The sequence below is a fragment of the Myxocyprinus asiaticus genome, chromosome 17 (assembly GCF_019703515.2).
Source record: "Myxocyprinus asiaticus isolate MX2 ecotype Aquarium Trade chromosome 17, UBuf_Myxa_2, whole genome shotgun sequence".
NCBI lineage: Eukaryota > Metazoa > Chordata > Actinopteri > Cypriniformes > Catostomidae > Myxocyprinus > Myxocyprinus asiaticus.
Genome location: NC_059360.1, coordinates 42,143,996 through 42,160,470, shown reverse-complemented (window position 1 = coordinate 42,160,470; position 16,475 = coordinate 42,143,996). Strand labels below are relative to the sequence as shown.

The window sequence follows — 16,475 nt, the reverse complement described above, 5'->3', positions numbered from 1 at the left end:
TTACAACCCCCTAAAGTGGCAGATACTCTGGGAGTGGTGATTACTGCTTTCGGAAAAGGTCATGAGGCATCAGTGTATTACTCCCTGTTAATTCAGAGTCTGGGGGACGGAGCTTCAGTTTCTCTTAAGAGATTTTGGAGAAGGATCTTGGCTTGCTATTGGAGGAGGGAGTGTGGATTAGGATTCTAAAAAATGTCAAATCTGTATCTAGAGATGCAAGGGTTCGTCTTATGCAATTCAAGATTTTACATAGAGTCTTTTGGACCCCCTCTAGATTGTATAGGCTTGCTCTTAAAGACACACCCACCTGCTGGCGATGTCAATCAGAAGATGGAGACATAACCCATGATTTTTAGGGGTGTCGTAAGATTCAAGAATTTTGGCTGAAGGTGCAAAGTTTTGTGTGTGATGTGTTGGGCACTCAGGTCTCCTTCTGCCCCAGACTCTGTATTTTGGGAGATGGGAAGGTCATGGATTTGGAGGATAAGTACATGAAGGACTGGGTTTTGACCAGTGTGATGATTGGTAAGCAGGTTATTTTGAGGAGTTGGAAGTCGGATGAAGCACCCTCGTTCCCGGTGTGGTGCGTGGAGATGGGGAGGGTGGCTGCCTTCGAGGAGGGGTCGAGCAGAAGGAAGGGAGTTAGGGATTTTTATAATAAGAAATGGGGCAATTACCTAGCATTTTTGGGGGAATCTCGAGGAGGGGTGGTGGAGGGAGTAATTGGGTGTTCGTGGGGGGGTCAGGGTGGGGTGGGAGTTTGGTAGGGGGAGGGGATATGGTGGAGGTTTAATGTTTAAAGTGATTGATTCATTATATATATGTTGTTGTTTTTTTTTGTGTGTGTTAATTTATGAATCAATAAAAATTGACTTCTATCAAAACATAGTCATACCAGTTTGCCTGAAAGAACATGTTCGGATGGCTTGCCCACGATTTACATGAGGTCGGGAGCAGGTGTAAATTTCGTTCATACCAACTAACATTTTAAAATTACAAAAAAACGTTCATGAATCCGAGAATTTATGTCAGAACGGCTTTACGAACAATTTACACAACATTTTATTCAAAAAAATGTTTGCCAGCTTCATTTTGTATTCAATGTGATGGTGACCAAAAATCTGTGAATCTGGAAGATTATTAAAAATAAATACACTAGACCTGAACTAGCATTTGAATAAAAGCATGGTTTAAAATGCTTTGTTTTAAAATATTTTAAAGCACATCATATCAAAGCCATCTGGATGAAAAAGAACAAATACATTTATTTTAGTCTTAAATGACCTTCGGTTCAACACATTAGCAGATTTTGCACATTAATAAGAATTAGCTGTAAAGAAAAAAAAAAAACAAAACAAAAAAAAACAACTCTCGAAATGTGATGCTCAATGCTAACAACAGTTCAAAACCACATTAATGACTCTGCTGTGATTGTGATAATTAACACTGAGTGCAATGTGACATTTTCACAGAGCATTCTCGAAATATGATAAACAGCAGCCAAGTGGTTCTGACTTGAAGATATTCCTGCAATTCTTCAATACAAAATAACTCACATCTACAGTATAAATAAAGCCAAAATATCTGATACATTTCAAGATATCATCTACACTGCTCGCACATTATATTTCAGAGTTTAATGTGTATTTACATAAGCAAGTATTTAAAAGCAATGAAAATAATCTAAAGACTAATGTAATATTTTGACAAACAGACACAGCAAAATAAAGTGTTACATCTTGACTGTAAATATGAGATTGACCTCCAACCTCCAGAAAGCATAATTTGTTTTTCTGAAAATCTGCACATTGCAAGCAATATCAGGTAAATGCTGACAAAGAAAAGACCAGGTGCTCCTCCATAACACATCCCTCTACAATTCCCAAACGCACATTGCTCAGCAGGATATGTCACTCTGAACAGTCAAGAATTGCTTGCAATGAGGAACCACACAATAAAAATGCTGTCTGTGTGTGATGAAGGAGAAACTATTAATTGAACATCCAACACAGTACACCTCTACGACCCCAGTCGTCTACGGACAGATGTTATCATACCTACCACCACATCTCATAAAGAGAGCAGTGAATGATGCTTTCCTATATAAAAACAGAGTCTGCAGAAATAAATGTATGTTTAGGATATGGAGGAATAGAAGTAAGGGAGATAAACGAGCGTGTCAAGGAATGGACTGTCACACATTGCTGTGTATCCCCCAAATAATGCAGCTGGGTGGAGATTTGGTTGCTGTCCCCTCTAGAGACCTGCCGTCTGATGTGTATTAAACTTGTCAGTCTGCGTCACACCGGCCAAGCAACACAAGGCCACAGATTAAACCCAACATTCAAAGAGGATTTATGCCCTACTGTCTCTCTTGACCAGCGTTGTCCCATCCCACGTGTAGAATTCACAGTAGAGTATGAGATCTGATATGTGATTCACACTGAACAAAATCCATACACATATCTTATTAATGCATACATGTACTGTATACATTTCTATCATCTTCTGATGTCCTTTAGATACATTCTTTATGATACATTATAATTATTTACAGATTTATGATCCATAAATAATAGCATTTTCAAAACTAACAATATAGTGTCACCAAAATCATTTCCACAACAGCTAACCACACAACAGTTACATGACCTTAACCTTGTATAATGTTGATAAAAACATATGTTTGTATACTTTAAACTTGGAAGGATTCAGATTTATAAAAAACTTTTCTTGCTTTTATTCAAGGGTTAAAAACATTTGACTACTACAGTTATTATTATTATTTTATTTCATGTCAAAATCAGGATTTAATTTAAACTATTAGAAATTTCCGTGTGCTATTTGATTAACATTTCTTATATCATGGCTCTCTGATTGGCCAATTGCTGTCAAATATTTCTGTACAATTTTCTCTAAACTGCATATCTGACCATTGTACCAGGCAACTAATGCATCAATTTTATATAATTTTATTGATATCACATGCTTTTTTACAAATCCAAACTCTCTCTCTCTCTCTCTCTCTCTCTCTCTCTCTCTCTCTCTCTCTCTCTCTCTCTCTCTCTCTCTCTCTATATGGGTCTTTGTTCAACTTCTGGCATGTCAAAAATGTTATTATTTAAACAAAAATTTTATTAAAACAAACACATTTCTATTTTTTTTACATGAAGATCTCATTCAAACTAAATTGGAAACTTTTTAATAGGCTTTATCATTTATCTTTGGTACTTTCAAATTACTTTTGTACATAGATTTTACTGTTTTAGCCTTGTCCCACACCCAGACTTTTAATATGCTAAATGACTAAGTTCAGGCATGAAACTCTGAATGGCGCAAGCATTGTCACATATGATATGTCAAGCCAATCGTCTCACATGATGTAAGCTGATAGGCCATTTGATGTGTAATTGGGTAGCCATACTCTCTCTTTGCCTAACATTTAAATTTGCTCAGTTTGCAAGTCAGTTTCACTGCAGCACATTGCAAAACATTTCTCTGCAACCCTCCCAGCTCCACCTGTTTATATCTGCTACACAGGGATTGTATTTATGTCTAATTGTGCAGCAGCATGTCATACATGCCTGATATAGCATGTCTTGTGTTTTTCTAACTGTGCAGAAACAGCAGCATATCCAGTATGTCTGTTTGTTCTAGCAGTAGCAAGCGTCTGTACTTGCTCTGCAGCAACAGCGATGCAGATCTAGTCATCCAAGACCAATAATATATCAATATATTATACCCATATTAACATGCTAAATCTTTCCGAGTTGTCATGACTGTACTGTAAAAATCGATTATAAAAACACAAATTATTACATTTTTGAAACTATGATAATATAATCAAAGAGTAAAATAAACATAAAAAAATCAATATTGTGTGAAAATTACTTCTGTCCATTTTTCAAAAAATAAGGCTGTCCCACAGTTGTGGTGTAATTTCCATAACACCAAACAATTCTGACCCTATTAAAAGTTTTAGGGGAGTTATTCAGACCAGTGGCACCCCTGCCTGAATTGGGCAAGGGAGGAGTGTGACGAGGAGGAGGGCGTGACTGGGAGCATGGCCAGCGCTGAATCAGCTCATCAATGGGAGAGCGAGATAAGGGGCGCCAGAGGCACTGGTTTCGGGAGAGAGAAATGCACGCGGCCGCGCTGCATGTTTGTTTGTCTTATGTTTTATGTTGTTTTAAGTTTATGTTTGACATTAAAAGTTACGTTGACTGTTCTGCCGGTTCCCGCCTTTTCCTTGCCCATCCTTTATACTGTTACAGTGTAATTGTTAACCAAGTCGACAAAAGTGTGTCACGGTCCTGTCACCTTGTCAGATTGGGTTTCTGTCTGACGGGAGAGTGGCATTATCATCCCCTGTCTGTCTCGTGTTTCGTGTTCGTTCTTTGTGTTCTTTTGTTTGAGTCACCGCTGTGCGCTCTCCGGTGATGTCATGGTCCTGTCACCTTGTCAGGTTGGGTTTTGTCTGATGAGGACCGTGGCATCATCGTTCCCTGTTTGTTTTGTTCCAAGCGTGTTTACATTTTTGTCCTCATGTGTTTCAGGTGCCGCTGGCACACCCTGATTGTTCCCATGGGAATGCAGATCATGCCAAATTTCAGCTGTGAGCGGCACCTCCCCCTTGTTTGTTCATGCCTATATTAATCCCCTCGTGTGTCATGTCCTTTCCTGGATTGTTTATTGTTAAATGTAGTTTGAAGATTGTCTCATGTATCTGTTGGTTGCCCGCGTGTCGGGTGTGTGGTTGCCTTCCAGTATTGCTGCGTGTCAGCTGGTCTTCCACAGAGGATACCTCATCTCTGCCCACGTGTCGGGAATTAAGTTCGCTCATCTCTGCTGGGCGTTGTTCTGCATCTCACTAGCTTCAACAGGGGATTCTACGAATCTGTTCCTGACATCCACAAAGCACACACTCATCCTACGAACTCACTCTTCATGGATTGCCCCTTGCGCGACTACGACGCACGCCATTGGAGATCGCTTCCCGCTGCTTCAGCTGATGTTGGGATTTTCTACTTTCCTCAACCCAGTGACTGCTCATTATTATTGATAATAAATCTTTTGAACTGTTCCTCTGCTCTTGGGTCTGTTTGTCTCACTATTGTTCGTTACAGAACAATTCAGCCAATTATGGAACCAACGGAGGAATCCACCCTTCGCTCCACCCTCTCTCAGCGGGGAGTCTTACTGGGACATCAGCAGCATCAAATCGCTGCCTTGAACCGGGCATTGGAGATGATGGCTTTGCAGCTCGCCAAGCTCACCTCCTTTGTTCAGCATTTGCCACGGAGCTCTGCCGGGTGTTCGATCCAGTCCTGCTGCAGTGTGATGAACCTGTCACCACCCGGAGGGGGTGGAGGAGGAGCCAGGCGCCTGCTCCTCATTAGCTGACAGCATCCACGGCCACGAAGGCCGTTCTCCTACTGCTGCCAGCGTCCACGGCCATGAGGGCCATTCCCCTGCTACTGCCAGCGGCCAACGAGCCAGTTTCCAAGGCTGCAACGGCCAACAAGACCGTTCCTGAAGCCTCATCCATCCTAGAGCCAGCGCCTGAAGCTTCATCCATCCCAGAGCCAATGCTGGAAGCATCGACCGCCCCAGAACCAGCTCCTGAAGCCTCAGCCGTCCCAGTGCAAGCATCCTTGGTCATGAAGGCCGTTCCCCAGTCGCTACCAGCGCTCCCGGCCACAGAGGCCGTTCCCCAGTCGCTTCCAGCTCTCCTGGCCATGGAGGCCATTCCCCAGTCGCTGCCAGTGTCCACGGGCACGAGGGCCATTCCCCTGCCGCTGACAATGTCCATGGAGGCCATTTCCCTGCCACTGCCAGCATCACGACCACGGAGGTCATTCCCTTGATGTTGTCTGTGGCCATGGAGGCTGTTTCCCTGTCACTGCCAGTGCCCACGACCACTGAGGTCGTTCCCCTGTCACTGTCTGTGCTCACGACCATGGAGGTTGTTCCCTTGTCAATGCCTGTGCTCACAGCCATGGAGGCTGTTCCCTTGTCAATGCCTGTGCTCACAGCCTCGGAAGCTGTTGACTTGCCCCTGCCAGTGCCCACAACCACGGAAGTTGTTCCCCTGTCACTGCCATTACTCACAGTTGAGGAAGCTGTTCCCCAGTCACTGCCTGTGCTCACAGCCACAGAGGCTGCTCCCCAGTCACTGCCTGTGCTCACAGCCACGGAGGCTGCTCCCTTGTCACTGCCTGTCCTCACAGCCACGGAGACTGCTCCCCTGTCACTGCCTGTCCTCACAGCTATGGAAGCTCTTTCCCTGTAACTACCTGAGCCACAGTCACAGCCTCATGGCCACAGAGGCCGTTCCCCAGTCTCTGTCAGTGCTCATGGCCACGGAGGCCATTCCCCATCCTCTGTCGATGCCCACGGCCACAGAGGCCGCTCTCCAGTTGCAGCTGCCAGTGCTCACGGCTGCAGAGGCCGTTCCACTGTCATGGCCAGTGTCCACGGCCATGGAGCCGCTGCCCAGCAGCAACCAGTGCCCACGCCTAAGCCGTCCATGGCTCCGCCCCCTGAGCTGCTCCCTCCTGAACCCTGTCCAGTGGCTACTGCCCAGTTCACTTTCCCCTCTGCCCCAGGCCGCCAGACCCTGCCTCTGCCCTGAGGCCTCCTCCCAGGCCTCCAGACCATGCCCCTTTACTTAAACTCCCTCCCTGGTTTCCCTCCCTTCCCTCCCTTTCTGTTGTGTTTCCTGTTCTTTGTTAAGTGTTTGTTTTGTTTGTCTTGTTTTTTTGTTTTTGTTTGATGCTCCCTTTGCGAGGGGGGTTGGTGTACTGTCATGGGGGTTCTGTCTGACAGGACCGTGGCATTATCGTAAGATTGTGAAAATATTATTTAATTGTGTATTTAGGATACATACACTCACTAAACACTTAATTAGGAACACTATGGTCCTGATAAAGTGCCCGATGTGGTCTTCTGCTGTTGTAGCCCATCCACCTCAAGTTTCAACGTGTGGTGCATTCTGAGATGCTATTCTGCTCACTACAATTGTACAGAGGGGTTATCTGAGTTACCGAAGCCTTTCTGTCAGCTCGAACCAGTCTGGTCATTCTCTGTTGACCTCTCTTATCAACAAGGCATTTCCGTCCGCAGAACTGCCGTTCAATGGATGTTTTTTGTTTTTGGTACCAAACTCTAGAGACTGTCGTGCATGAAAATCACAAGACATCAGCAGTTACAGAAACACTCAAACCAGCCCATCTGGCACCAACATTCATGCCACGGTCGAAATCACTGAAATTATTTTTTCCCCCATTCTGATGGTTGACGTGAACATTAATAAAAGCTTCTGACCAGTATCTGCATGAATTTAAGCATTGCACTGCTGCCACACGATTGGCTGATTAGATAATTGCATGAGTATGTAGGTGCACAGGTGTTCCTAATAAAGTTCTCAGTGAGTGTAAATTGTTAGCTATGAAAATGCCCTTTGTCTTGCTAAGGGCATTTTCATAGCTAGACAAACGTGTCGGTCATCTTATTTAAAAAATGACAAAATGCCATTTTTCCATCACTGTCATTTCCAATTCTATTAAACACAGTACAGAATTTGAGATGTGGTGAAAATAAAACAACATACAGTATATATATATATATATATATATATATATATATATATATATATATATATATATATATATATATATATATATATAAATTATGCATTCTACCTCTACTGAAACAAGAACTACCTGAATTAAAAGCTAAATCTTACACATAAATGGGTTCTGCACAAATGCTCTGTAAAAACACTGGGGATTATCTTCCTTTGTGTGATATGAACAGGCTGTGACCCAAGGGCAAAACTTTTAAGAATTTTCCCCAGAAAGCATTCTTTGATTAAAACAGTGTGTTATCTTACATGGGCATGAGTCTAATTCTAGCCATGCGTGATGCTTACTCATGCAGAAGTGCCTTTATGCATGATTTACAGTAGTCTCATGCCACATCAAATGCTCCCTTAATATGCACCGTATTCAGATCTCATTTTGTGAAAAACCACATTACAAGACATTCCAGCTGTGACCTCTGCCACATATGAGTCCCTAAACTGACACTTCTCTGTGTATCAGTAAAATCAAAGGTCTGTCCATTCTTTATTCCATTAGATGACGATGTTCCCTTGACATCCATTAGACAGCAAATCCCTTCAGTTTAAAGCTCAATATCCATGACAACCAGAGAAGGGGGAGAGGTTGAGAGGATAAACAGTATAAAAATCAAAGTTTTAGTAACACAAGGGATAAAATCAAAAGTAACATTAGCTGAGACCCTCAGTATAGTACTTATTGAGTTGGCAATCAATATAAAGCTATGAACCAAACTATGAGGCATGACAAATGTACAGAAATGTAAACAGACAAGACTGTTCATCAAAATGGTGGGACATCCAAACAGTAAAGACAAGTGTTGGGTAATTTGCAAGTTACCAAGCAACCTGAAGCACCATCCAACACTAGAAAACAAATTTGCCTCAACCCATCCCTTTTGTTCCAAACCACATAAAGAGAACATCAATTTGACCCACAATTGATGTCAAACCTGCACAATGTGTTTTTGAACACATATTTGAATATACATGAACTTAAATTAGATTTTGAGAACTATGGCAGAGAGAAAAGTTATGAAAAATGAAATAATTTTGGACTGTTGCACACAAAGACTTTTGAAAACTTGTTATACAATGCACAAGCTTTATGAACTATGTTGCTTCCTTGCTTGTTAGTTAATAATGAACTGTTAAATCCAGACTATTACAAAAGCACAGCTCATCAAAATGTAATCAGCCATTCCGACACCTGCGAGAAGACATCAGTTCTTCAAGGTGGGTTGTTAGCATGCGACGGCCGTCTATGAACCTGTCAAAAAAATGACAGGTTCCATTTCTCAAACCGCTGTTTTGATGCTTACGCCATTTTGACAAGGTCGAACACACAGGTCAGCTATAAGTGATACCCAAATGTATACATCTATAATATTGCAGAGTATATAGAAAAACGAAACCTGTAACTCCACCCGAGTTGGACAAAATCACGAATTTTAAGGATTCATTGACCCAAAAATGAAAATGAATCCTCACGCTATTCCAGTAAACCCATATTACTTTCTTTATGATATTCTCAGACATTATTCACTCTTATGGTGACTGGTGACTGAGGCTGTCCTTCTGTCAAACACAACTGCCTAATTAAAATCAAATTCAGGAACTGAAATGGAATTTAGAAACATTCTCAATTCAATTCAGGATGGCGCGCAACCCTGATTGTTCGTAAGAGTGGTGTGAATTGGCAGTGTTTATTTCCGAATGTCAATAGAATTTCAGTTAAGGGAGCTATAATACCTCCATTTGGAAAATTCACTGAAGCACATTAATCATGCTCGGCATCTCACTTGAAAGGCTTGTAGCTGCGTCTGAAAGTAGGACACACAATCACGATCGCAGCCCTGTGAAGCAGAAGATGTCACGTATAGCTGCTCTTCTTTGTTCCAGTGGAAGACATTAAAAACAGATTTTATATTCAAATATACATTTTTATTATATGATATTCCCTTGTGCTCATTTACTTTACTGATCTGAGTGGAAAAGAGTTGGAATATTATAATATTTCCCATAATGCTTTCCTATCATTAACTTCACAATCGTGTCAAATTGCTAATCCTTATTTGCATTGTACAAAATGAGGTTTAAATTAGAGATCCTATACGCAGTGCATATACATGTAGCTCAGACTCAGAGCATATACAGGATGGCGAAACCAGTCTGTCTAGCTTTACATGTATGTCCAGGACAGTTGAAATGTCAGAACTGCACACTGTCACATTTGTCTCTGCCCTTTTAGTGCAGACATTTTACATTATTCACCGAGAAGTATGAGGTCAAGATTATTAATGTAATGCTGTTTTTGTGTAGAGGCACTAGGCTGAACATAGACTTGACGGTTTCCTCTATAAAACCTACAAAGCACTTGGAATAAATAAGGCCAGACTCTGTAGTGTGACTGGAAATGGTATTTAATATCACGCATAGTATCATATCAAAATATTGTATTCTTGCAAGGCAGCACTGTATTGATATTCCTCAAACATTCTATTTATATTACTTCTGCTCCAGTATTTAATGCATTTAATTAATCTCAAACCGCTAAATGAATAAGACTAGAATTTTGAGAATAGAATATAATTTTGGTAATTTTAACCTAAACTGTACGATCTATTTTTGTTTTTTAAATTTGATCTCCTATTGACTTACAGTATTTAGACCATGTCCTCAGTAATATGTTTTTGGTTGAAATCAAATTTTTCAGTTTTTTTCGTTTCCCAAAGTATGCGGTTTTAGAGAGCATTGACGAAAGTCTCAGATTTTGGTGAAGGAAAACGCTGTTCCAGCGTGGAATGTAAACATTGAAAAATCAATGTGTTTTCAACTGAAAAGTGTGGCCGTGGCCTTAGTCAGAATGTTCATCTCTAACCAACGATGATGTCATTGTAATATTTACATGCTGAATTGTAATTGGTCTTCCTTCTTGCATCTATTTTTTTTTTTTACATACTATTTTTGCTAACGGTATGGGAATCTTGCTATTTTTAAATGAATAGTTCCCCAAAATTGGAAATTCTCATCATTTACTCACCCTCGTGCCATCCCAAATAAGTATGACTTTCTTTCTTCAGCAGAACACAAACAAAGATTTTTAGAAGAATATTTCAGCTCTGTAGGTCCACACAATGCAAGTGAGTGGTGATCAGACCTTTGAACCTCAAAAGAAAGAAAGTCATACACATCTGGTATGGTATGAGGGTGAGCAAATGATGAAAGTATTTTTGGGTGAACTATCCCTTTAAGACTGCATCAAATATCGTAAAATGTTATCGTAAAAATATGACTTTAGCTTTCGAAGACAAAGAAGTAACCATTTGTTCCTTATGGAGGAGATTGTTGAGAAGGCTGTTTGTCACTTCAATTAGTTGAACTGACAGAGTGTCCTGTGGTTTATTGCATTTGGCATTGATAATTTCATTCAACTATACAGTATTTTTCACAATAAAACATCATATCCCCCTCTGAAAAACTCCTTGCTCCGCCCCTGCATTGTAACTAAATCGTCCATCAGCATATTTGATCTGAACCAGTGATTCGAAAGACCTCACCCTCCACTACCATCCATTGATTTTCCATGCTTAGAAGTATGGCTTCATTTTGAGCAATTCAGTAGGGACCATCTGGTCACATATGACCTTAAAAACCCCTGGGATATTCCTCCAACACCCCCACAGGCTTATCTCCATTAAAACCCTGATCTTGGGATCAAGTAGACTCCCTCGAGCAGTTGTAGCCTGCTCTTCAGTGAGAATTTTTTTCATCAGAGAGCCTGAAAACAGCATGGTCATTTATGGTTCATTGGAGATATTGTATCTGTAAACAAACTGTCATGATGTTGCAGTTTTCTTGTTATGTTTGAAGGGCAGATTCATGGGAGGGGAATTGGTCCTAAATCAGTGGAAAATGGAAATAACCCAGTGCCATTTGTGCTATGAACTTTCTCTTCTCCTTGGTGAAGAGAAATAAAGGTGAGGTAGACATTTGAAATTCAGAGAATAGTTATGTTTTATGAATTTATGTTTGTTGATTCTTTACTATTTATTCTTCTTTTTGCTTTTTTATACGTAAGACTTTTATATGTATCAAATAGCTTTAATAAAGGAATGAAAAAAGATGTCAACACTTTGAGTGTACCAAAGGAATTATTCTTAAGAGAATAAGAATTAATGTTCATATTTTAAGCTTTAACGAATAAAACCAGAAACATAACAACGAAACTTCATTATAGGTAGACCAATATATCGGTTTTACCGATCATCGAGTGTATTAAATTGAAGGGCATGCAAAGACAAAATGTGACAATATGGAAACGTCTCCTATCAGCACATACATCGTGTCTCCAACTTTATATCTTGTGAATAACAATAAACGTCATCTGGTGAAATATACTGTATATACAAAACCCTTCATCTGGTGAATATATAGGCTATAAAAAGCTTAACTGGTTAATACTTGAAGTCTCCATCACTTCAAAATAAGAGTCCCTGGTGTTTCGGACTTTTCCACATTATACACCAAATCTTCATTTTTTTCTGGTTATTATTGGGATTTTGGTTGAACAATAAACTATATCTGGGATCTTGTATACCCGTAATAATAAGGACAGACTAAGAAAATTCTTTAACATTCTATAAATCGATTTTCAAAACTACTGGCAAATTAATCGGTTATCTCCTTTCCACCACCTTAGTTATTGGTATTGGCAAAATCCACTATCAGTCACCCTCTAGTCTACATCTAAAATTTATATCTGTATCAAAAAATCTGTATAAAAATGTAGATATACAAATGTCAAATTTCCTCTAATGCTCTAAGATATTAACTTTGCACATTAACACGGCTTTTAGGAGCAAAGAAAACACATACTTAATTTCCAGAGTGACTGGTGCTAAATATTTAAAAAAATCTTCAAAAAAAAAAAAAAAAAAAAAATCTAATAAGCAATGAAAGGCTCAATCAAGCTGAAAAAGAGATATAACGCAGAAGCAGATAACAGATTTTTTTTGTATTGTATTAGCCATATGGCATTACCAAAAACATTTATGTAGGTTAGAGAGTTAAAAACCATTAATATTACAATTTATCCTCTTTTGAAAAACAAATAATAATAATAATAATTTTAAAAGAAGAAGGAAGAAAATGCACTGTAATTGTGGAAGGTATCAGCAGAAATCAGGAATTTGTCTTCAAGTAACCGTCAACAATGTTCAACTCTATTCCATGCACACTGTACTTTTATGTTTATTTTAAATTTATTAGACTTTTATATATATTTCTTATATCTTCTTACATATATTTCTTCTTTAATGACTTTACAATTATAAGTAAGCCATTTGTAGTTGTAAACAACACTGTGGTGCTATCAAAACACTGGCTTTAAGCAATGGCCTGAGTTTGGGGGTGGAACTATGTGTTTGTTGTTGTTGTATTTTTTTTCAATCCAGGTTGGTGATGCTAGTGCTGCAGAAATTACACACTTCATCTTTTTAATTGCAACAACCTTGTGGAGCACAAAAAACTAATCTCATTGTACCTGTACAATGACAGGAAAGAGCATGACTTGACTCAACCTTCTAAGACTTATTCCCAAATTATTCAAGCCAGCATGAAATGACAACACAACATGACACAGTATGAGCAATAATGTTCATACAAGCAGGTGCTTGCACATACATCAATGGATGTAACTGATTCTGTTTTGCCCCATGACAAGCAGAAGAGGCAGAGCAGATATGATACAGTTACCGAAGAACAAGCCATGAAATGTGCTGTTTTATCAAAGACCACATGTCATTTTTGAGAAAAAAAAAAGATAAAAGTCTGCCCTCAGAAAATGTTGCTATTTTGGGTAAATGCCATAGATTACACACATTCAACTGACATAACCCAAAGGTTGCAACATAATGAAACTCTTGCAAAATTACTAGTATAAAAAATGCATTTCAATTTCAGCAGAATTATTTAGAAACTTCACAATTATATAATCGTCATATTAGTGTCAGAGCATTGACTGTGTAGTGTAGCAGTGCTCGGGAGGTTCAAAGCAATCATCTATACCAGGGGGATTACAGCTTCAAAACTAAAGTGTGTGTCCCATTCAGGAAGGGATAAAGCCTAGTGTACTAATCTGATGAAGCGGAGGTAGCTTGTACGAAGCCATCCATTAAAGCCACTAGCTGCATTCATGTAGACTGCTAACTTTCTCTCCGGTATGACCCTATAGAGAAGACTGAACATGTTAGTATTACACGCCTAGAGTGCAACATGCGACTGTAATGTGCACAGCTCACATGCAAAGAATGACCAGCATTAGTCACCACAACAGTACAGAACATAACGGCTAACAGATGATTCCAATGGTAACAGTTTGACATATGGAGCCGTCCACACGCCCAATAAAGTCATGTGCACCCTCAGGAGTGTGTTATATCATAATCTCTGACTGATGTGATGTTTCTGTACATGTATAATCAGTGTTGCACAACATGTCATGAACAAATGTATTAATTGGGAGTCTTTTGAAAGGTCTGTTAAGCATAATGTCTTAACACAGACAGACAGAAATTAATTTGGTCTTTAAAGGTGAAATGTTAAAATATGTTCTTATTTCCCAGCTTAATATGCAAACACATGGGCAACAATGGCTCACCCAATCATGTGAGTTTGGGGCGGGGCTATCTACAATATTTGTTGAACCATTGGCAGATGTATTTGGGAAACCTGCGTTGTTCTTTTTTTGCAATTCTATTTGGTGCCATAAATGGCACAGAAATTACAAACTTCACCTTTAAAGACAGAAGTCAAAGTATCTTGCATGTCTCATTCAATTCACAGCTCTAAATCACTTCTATATTAGACCATTCTTCCACTATTGATTCATTTTTCTAAATTCCTTTTGTAAGGAAAAACAATTCTAGATAAAAGCAATGCTGTACCTTCGAACAGCATGCAAACAGGTAGAAGATATGCTTAAAATATTCAGTGCCACCAGCTTCAAGCACCTCAGTTGCAATTATTTTTTTTTAAACTTAACACTCTATAAATATCTAATCTAAAAATACTGCAATGATACAACACATATCCTCCTATGTGAAAATCAAAGGAATAAACCAAACATGAATCCTGAACAAAGTGACTTGTTCAGTGTCACCAGCCTCAAAGGGATAATCTGTTTTAAGGTAATGCAAAGCAAAACAATTCAAGCCAACTCTCTGCCTGATGATATAAAGCAGTAAACAGACCTGATGACAAAGAAAACACACCCTGCTCTAGATTAGCAGTTACGAGGCTCAGCTTGAGGAATTGATGTCTGCTGGCTCATTTTCACATGGAGAGGTGTAACAAACTTTTGACAGCATACAGCAATGCATAGAATAGCCAAAGCTCTAAAAGCTATAATGGCCAGGACCCTATTTGTTCTACCTATTATTAGTGATCTCTGTAAAATCGTTGCACATCAAAATGAACATCTAGCCAGAAAACAGCTTATTACCACATATCATCACTGTTTAGTTTTTGATTTTGGTTCTCTAATTTAAAGTTAAAACCTGAAACGGTGTGCTTGGTAACATGTTTATGTATTATTGAATGCTAGCAGACTTCCATAAAATGTATCATCTGCAAAAAAATATTTGTGGATAAATTCGAAACTAAAAAAGAAAAAGAATAAAAAATAATAAATTCATACAATTAAAAACCATTACATTTAAGAGTAGCTTATACATACTATATCATCACAGGGTGGGATTTTTTTTTTTTTTTTTTTTTTTTTTTTGTCTGATCATAAAATACAGTGCAGAATAACCTTACTTGTTGTTTGCGTAAACATTAATTTCATAGACTAGACAAGATCCACTAATTTGATTTATTTCAATGTGCTCAAAATGTATGTAACTTAGACAAAACATAACTATAATTAATTCGAGCAAGTCTTCTTGTCTGTTGCATGCAAGCTTGCTTTTCACAAATGCATTGATTGTTGATCTAACTAGTTCCTTGATGTTGTAGTTTGCGAGATTCACGCACACGCGTCTATTAATCCGAATCCTCTTAATGAGCGCTGTCCGTGGTTCTTAAATTCATTTCTACGTTCAGTAGCCTACTATTCGCTCGCAACAACAGGCACGAACACAGCCCGACGCTTTTAATCGGTCAATTACCGCTCTGACAGTTCTTGCTGCAAAGTTCATCTAACAAAGAAGCACAAATCTAGCGCGCAAACAAATAAAAACTACAAGCAAAGTGCGCTCTGCGTCTTTTACAGTTTAATCCGACAACAACAATCCCCTCCGCGTTTGAAATGACTTCGGTGATCTTTCTTCACCTTTGAGGACATTTGCAACAGATCGCACACTTTTTAAAGATTGCACAAAATTTAACGAAGGAAAACCTGTGAGACCTATGCTTCGAAATCTCTTGCAAAAGCTAAGACAATAAAGCAAAATACCAACCGTGCACTCGATCAACCACGTTGGAGATGTCACTAACGCCTTCAACACTGATTTAGGTCGCTTAGTCCGTGTCCATACAGCGAGTGAGTGAAAGAACCTCATCCCTCATCAAAGATGGCGAGCCCCTCTGACGTCATAATCACCCTCAACACTAGGGCGTTACCATACACCTCATGAGTGAGTGACTGAGTGTAAATATACCCGCCCTTTTCAAAGATGACGAGCCTCCCTGACGTCATAATGATCCTCAACTCTAGGGCTGAGTTGAGGATTTGTATTCGCACTCAGTGATCCCAGCTACAGTATATATTGAGATGTATGGACACTGTAGGTCAGGGCTCTTCAACTACTTTCTTGCGAGGGCCAGAATATCCAGATGAAAACTTTGTGGG

The 16,475-nt window shown here is 39.5% G+C and overlaps 1 protein-coding gene across 1 annotated transcript in view; it reads right to left on the bottom strand.

Annotated features, from left to right (window-relative positions):
• LOC127455624 (synaptosomal-associated protein 25-B) overlaps positions 1-16,219 on the bottom strand; it is a 56,853-nt gene extending 40,634 nt beyond the window's left edge. The window contains exon 1 of the mRNA XM_051723677.1: positions 16,084-16,219. The gene's annotated coding sequence lies outside the window, so the exon portion shown is untranslated. The remainder of the gene's footprint in view (positions 1-16,083) is intronic.
• Between the last annotated feature and the right edge of the window lie 256 nt (positions 16,220-16,475).